Consider the following 6,853-nt stretch of genomic DNA (forward strand, 5'->3'; position numbering starts at 1 on the left):
TTAGTGGTTTACCATGTAGTCATGCGATGCCGCTATAAATTATAGGCATCAAGATATTACAGAGTTTTGCAACATTTATTTTACAATGGATATATACCATAGAGCATATTCCCTTCCCTTCAACCATATGCTTGCCAGAGAATGTCTATATAACAGTACTACCACCAGCTGCAAGGAGAACCACAAGTCGGCCAAAGAAACGACGCAAACAAACAAGTACAAGGAGATTAAGCCTTTTAAGTGTAGCCGTTGCGAGGTCATGGGCCATAACTGGAAGACATGCAAATGAAATGATGTAAAGAGGCAAGTAATGCCTAGTGATATTTTTTAATATGCCTTTTTGTTTTTGAATTTATAAAGAGGCATGTAGTGCCTGTTGATATGGCTTTTTGGGTCAATTTATGAAATCTCTAAAGTTGTTGATTTTGATGTTATGGAGTGCCTGTTTAATTTTGAGATCCCTCATTTCAAGCCTCTAATAAAAATCTTAATAGTACCATATTGTTTAGCCCGATCATTATGGTACCTTAAACACTGTAATTCTTAAAATTTGAGCATATTACGATCTTTAAGATACCGTAACGACTAGTTTATGCATTATGGTACTTTAAAGACCGTAATGCTCAAAAACTATTGAAAAACATCTTATGACGACCCTAGCTGCTCGGGCAAGACGGGGTCGCTGTCGCGCAGCGATAGGCGCGAGGGAAGAAGGAGTGCGCTAGACGATAGGCGCGAGAGAAGAAGGAGTGCGTGCGGTGATAGGCACGAGAAAAAAAGGAGTGCGCGCGGCGATAGGCACAAAAGAAGGAGTATGCGCGGCGCTAGACACGAGAGAAGAAAGCGTGCGCATGGGATAGGAAGAAGAAGAAAGGAAGAGCGTGCGCACGAAGATAGAAAGGAAGGGGAAGAGAGGGTGAGCGTCGTGCATGAAGCATGACGGCCACCCGTCCACTTACATTCGGCCAGGCGCGCCAGTTGGCAACCTGCATGCCTTTGAGATGCCACTTGGCACGCACAGTGTGCCACCTCCCCACCCATGGAGTACAAAGTATCTCTCTCTCTATGCTTCACGTCTTTAGGAGAGCCAAGCTTGCCTTTGTGCCATTGTTGGAGAGTTGAGAAAGCTTGGTGGAGGGGCTGTAGAAGAAGTTTGGGATCATCTTTGGAGACTAAAAAAAAAGAGTAAGTGGGCCACCACCTTGCAGCCCCATATGAATTGAAGTATGAATTGAAGCATGAATTGAAGTATGAATTGAGACATGAATGATGTATGAATTATGTATGAATGAAGCATGAATGATGTATGAATTATGTATGAATGAAGTATGAATCTAAGCTTGTATGAAGCATGATCTAGGCATGAATGATAGCTTGAATGTCATTGTGCCCTGTTTTTCCAGAAATTTAGGTTTTCTTTGTATGAGTTGTTAGGCATTGTTATCACTCTAGTTGAGCATGAAAATTGGTGGGTTGATACTCTTGTGAGTCTAGTTTAAGCTAGAATTGGTTTCATATTGTTACCATACATAGATTGAAAGTTAAAGGATGATTTTGGGAAGGATGTCATGGTTGGGCTGTGATTTTCCAGGGACTTTACTTGTTATTGTAATGAGATTTTGGCTAAGAAAATGATATCCTTTTGACCTCAAATCACCACCATTTGAAATATATCTGAGTCTAAATTGAGTTTTAAGTTTATGTCTAGTCGAAATTCTAGCTAGTTTTGAATGATATGTTCCATTTTGTACTCATATGCCACTATTGGCAGACTGTGGTAAATTCCAGAATCGTTTCTTCTATTGCATGGAGGCTTTGCCTAACCTATTGAAATCCAAATGACACAAAAATATATCCATTTGATAGATGCATGAGTCTTTTACAATTTTCATGTTTTAACCTTGCCCAAATTCTGTGTACATGAGGAGTTATACTCAAGAATGTCTTGATATCTCACTGTTGACAGATCTCACATAAACTCTGATCTTTGCTCTCTGTTGTCTTGAACTTTTACTAACTAAATGGAGTCCAATTACTCTGAAACCATAGCCATTTGAAAGCTTTGAATATCTACTAAGAGTTGTATGTTTAAGTTATTTGGAAATTCCCACTAGGTTGCACGCTATGTTTCAAATAGTTGGCATATGTCCCTATTGGGAAAATTCAGCAATATTTAGAACGGTATACTGAACCCTTAATTGATTCTGTGAAGCTCAGTTAATGATTGGGAATCAGAATTTAGTTAGATTCCCCTCATATTTTGGATGCTATGCCTCATTCTGTATATGCCATAGTTGATAAGAATAACAATGAATCGTATGATTGTTCATGAATTATACACATGTCTTGCATCGACGTTTCTTTCTGAACATAGCTCAATCCCTTTTACAAGGTGATTGAATTTTCTGCTATAAGACATCAAAATGGCATGATTGTGATCCTATAAATGCTGAACACTCCTAACCCTTTTTGAAAGAGTAAAGAATAAATGAATGAATGTTATGCATGCTTATACATGATTCTGTTATATGAACTATGATATCGGTAAATTCTGGCCACTACGCAATAGGTCCTCCATTGGTAGTGGATATTCTGATTCTGTTATATGAACTCTGATATCTGTGATTTCTGGCCACTACGCAATGGGTCCTCGATTGGTAGTGGATATTCTGATTCTGTTATATGAACTCTGATATCTGTGATTTATGGCCACTACGCAATGGGCCCTCCATTGGTAGGGGATATTCTGATTCTGTTATATGAATTATGTTATCTATGATTTCTGGCCACTACGCAAGGGGTGCTCCATTGGTAGTGCATATTTTGTTCCTCGCCTCCTATGATAGGAGTGGAGTCGGGAGGTAACTGTATACGACAGGGTAGGTCGCGCCCCCCAAATTGTTATGGGCACTATGCATTGGGTCCTCCAATGGTAAGTGTAACACCCTCTCGCCTGAAGGCTCAAGAAGAGGGATGTGTCTTGCAAGGCCTCAGCCTATCAAAACCCCAAAGCACGCTGGGGATCGTGTGTGTGTGAGTGAGGACATTACGAAATGGGGCCTCGATTTGTCATTGTCTTCCCTCCTGATTGAGGGTAGAAGTTTCAAGTTGCAGGATTGGCTTAGCCTGATCGATGTGACTTCTACTTCGGGAGTAAATAATTATATTTCTGATTTTGTTTTTTATTCTATTTTTTTTCTGTTTCTGTTTCTAATTATGTTTCTATTTCTGATGCTGTTTTTGTTTCTGATTCTGCTTCTGTTTCTGATTCTGTGACTGTTCATGTTTCTGTCTATCTGTCTGAATTAAGTATCCTGTACAATTGTATGGCTATGTCTGTGATAAGCATCAATATAACTGTCATTTCAGGAAATGTTAGAAGCTTTGATATCTAAACAATGCTCATTTTATGCTGTTACTGTACACAATCTGAGGCATGACTTTACTTTCTGATGCCAATGAGATGCCTGATGAACTGTAAGCCTTGTTATTATTTATAAACCTGTTGGTAAGATTGCATGATATTGATTCACTTATTGAGCTTTTTAGCTCACACCTCTCTTTTTCCTCCTTTGTAGAGTGAGCACCGATTGTTCGTGTGTGGACTGCTTAGTGGTGGTAGTGGACTCTTAAAGTTCAAGTTTTGTTCCAAGAATTTGTTGATTTGTAGGTGTCTGGTGGCGTTGCCACAATGTTTTTGATGGATATTGTATTTTTCATCGAGCTAATAGCGCCCTGAACCTTTGTAAAAGAACTTTTTAAGGTTGAAATTGTATAAATGGTTTCTCTCTTGCTCTGTTTGTGGCCTTGTGTTCATGTGTTTATTTATTTTTCTTCGTGGTTTGCTTTGATTCCGCAATTATAACACGTGTTGATGCCACTCCCACCTGAGTGACGTACGCGACCTCCAGTCCCACACTCTGTTGCCCTCCGGTTGAGAATGGTAGGGGTCAGGGGGCGGGGTCGTGACACATTTGGAGTTTTGAGTATTACGGCCTTTTACGTAACGTAATGACCAGTCTATGCATTACGATAGTTTAAAGACCGTAATGTTCAGAAACTATAGAAGTTTTCCTGTAGTTTTGAGCAGTCCGGTCTTTAAAGTGCCGTAATGCATAGACTGGTTATTACGGTACTTTGACAAGAAGACATTGAGTTTTTTAGTAGGCTGTGTAATGTGTATTGCTGGTTCAGTCATAATTTTCATCCATGTACCTCAAGAGAGTACTATCACTTCTACTGTAGATGGGTGTTCACAAATTGTGTAATGCTCATTTGTATCAGTTTCAAATTTTTAGTCTAATACTTTGTCGTAAAATTGTTTTAGTCTAACAGATCTTTAACAAGTAATAGCAGTATGTAATGAGAGATGACTTTCAATCAGCTTGATTTGGTCACATGTGTGCACTTCTAAAACAAGTATCAGACTTTTAGACCTTGAGATCAGCTAATCGATTTATTGCACTATTGACATCTCCTAATTAAAATAAGTGGGGATTGATATTGCGATGAAAGGTTGACAAAGTTAAATTCAATGCATAACTCATTGCACCAACAAAAAATAAATATACAAATATCACAAAGACAAATATCATATTGTATATTGAACCAACAACTTTGCATAAATATCACAAATATGGCAAAAAACCAACTGTAGGCACTGCTAATCTCTTTATACAGTATATGCACTATTGGCTTTTTTACAAAAACAACTTGACCAACAAAAAAACATAAACTATAAATAAGTTGAACACTTTTGTCGAATTTTATACTTGATCCCACAAAGGCCGCTCAAGTTGTATTGTATTTGAGCTGCTTTCTTCTTGTCTAATTCCGTGAGAGCATAACTTCTATCTAGGTGCCTCCGGTTGAACATGTGTGTTAGGTTATGTATAACTTGGCCCCTCATCCAAGAAGGGTACCATATTGAAACCATATCTTCCATCTCCCCATCCAACTCCATTTCCTCAGAGGCCTCCTCATCCGTTCTCATCTTCTCCCTTGCAGCTTTTGGGTCGAATAATTTCAGTCATTCTAATGCTTCCCCAATTACGTCCCAATTCCTTGAAGTGTAACCTTGAAGTACAAATTGTGCTGCATGGCTGATGTCCCTAAGCTGCATCGTCAAATGAAAATAGATCATTGAGACTTATAAAATTAAAGAGGTGTAACATACCATTCTATCTTCATCGTGATAGCCTCACGGTGTGAATCTTGAGGGATGTTTTCTAAATGGATTACGGATTGAGGGCTTAGTCCTTAGTATGTACCATTCGATGTATTCTTGTGCCGGCTTCCCATTGAACATGTCATTTGCTACCTGACACATATAATCTAGTATATTCGTCCACATATCTATCTGAGGTCGAAGCTCGTCTCTACCCCTTTCACTCCCTCCTCTCCCACGGCAAGGGATCACCCAATATCCATTGATGAAGTCCAAACTGCCGGAGCACACGATTTGGCATGTACCCTTTACAAATGTGTCCATATGAGGTATGTGGACACAAAGCAGTCTAATTAACAAGAAGGCTATAATCTCTTTCCTCCTCAGTTTCCTCCTACATCAAGAAAATCATCATATGGGGTCCACATGACCTATGACAAAAAAAAGAAAAATTTATAGTAAATACACAAAAAATTTACCAAAATATAAATAAACAAAGTCAATGAAAATTATTCTATACTAACATCTTTATCTGTGCGTTATCGGTCTCTTGTCGCCCCACGAGAGGGAAGTTGTGAGAGTGGGATCTAGGTTGCCCTGCCCTTGGGCGCAACAATTGGAAGTGCTCGTATGCCCAACACTGAAATGCATGTATAAAAAATAAGTAGTACAACCAACTATCTATCAAAACATTAACATAATAGATAGAATATGAAATAGCCTCAATGTTAGTTGCACCTTATAGTGAAAACATGTTAAACTAGAGGTTTTCTTTATGCTTTTGTTTTTCCTTCATGCATTCTATACCCAAGTAAAAATAGTCATCATCATCTATTTTCAATCAAAACACAACTTGGAAGTATATGGTCAAGTTGGTGTGAAAAACAAATAAATTAATACATAGCAAAAGAAGGAGGGAACAAATAACAAATGTTTTCCTCATGCCTTAGTTTTTCCTTGATGTATTCTTTACTCAAGTAAAATTGTCATCATCATCTATTTCAATCAAAATACAACTTGGAAGTATATGGTCAAGTTGGTGTGAAAAACAAATAAATTAATACGTAGCATGATTCGGAGGGAACAAATAACAACATTAAAAACACAATATGAAACCATTAATCATCCAAAAGCCATGTTTAATATCTGTGATCAACACTTACAACCATAATAAATAAGAGAAAGAAAAAAATCCATTAGACATATCCATTACATTTCTTATATTAGGGAAACTATTTTTGATGGTGCCCATGGACCCATAAAAAAAACTGTAAAAACCTCATGCACAAAAAAGAAAAATGAGGTTTTGAATGAGCTTGTCATCATGGATATAACTTTGCATATTGTAACCTACAACTTAAAATACTACAAAGAACTGAAAGAAGCTCATTTCACTAAAACAAAATGAGGACTCTAAAAAAAAATGACTCATGGATATTTTTCAACAACATAAAGTACATAAATAATATGTATAAAAAAAGGTAGAAAATAGTGTATTGGGCAACATTGAAGATACCTTAAAATACTTGACCTACGTAAAAAATTGAAGATTTCCTTCCTTTTATAATGGAAAATTTGCCCCATTTACCCCAAGTCATAGAAAAAAGCTAAAATTGGCAATGCTGAATCAATATATAATCATATGGTAATTACGCTAAATTGGTTGAAATGCTGTAAAGTACTATT

General features: G+C 37.5%; 1 long non-coding RNA gene across 1 annotated transcript; it reads right to left on the minus strand.

Annotated features, from left to right (window-relative positions):
• Positions 1-4,549: 4,549 nt before the first annotated feature.
• LOC148782377 (uncharacterized) lies at positions 4,550-5,807 on the minus strand. The gene is made up of 3 exons (XR_016053422.1): positions 5,692-5,807; positions 5,271-5,598; positions 4,550-5,116 (listed from the first exon to the last, which is right to left on the minus strand). It is a non-coding gene; the product is annotated as an uncharacterized LOC148782377 (long non-coding RNA).
• Between the last annotated feature and the right edge of the window lie 1,046 nt (positions 5,808-6,853).

Source organism: Amborella trichopoda, chromosome 4, assembly GCF_054954075.1.
Source record: "Amborella trichopoda isolate Santa Cruz 75 chromosome 4, AtrichopodaSantaCruz75HAP2 v2.0, whole genome shotgun sequence".
NCBI classification, from domain to species: domain Eukaryota; kingdom Viridiplantae; phylum Streptophyta; class Magnoliopsida; order Amborellales; family Amborellaceae; genus Amborella; species Amborella trichopoda.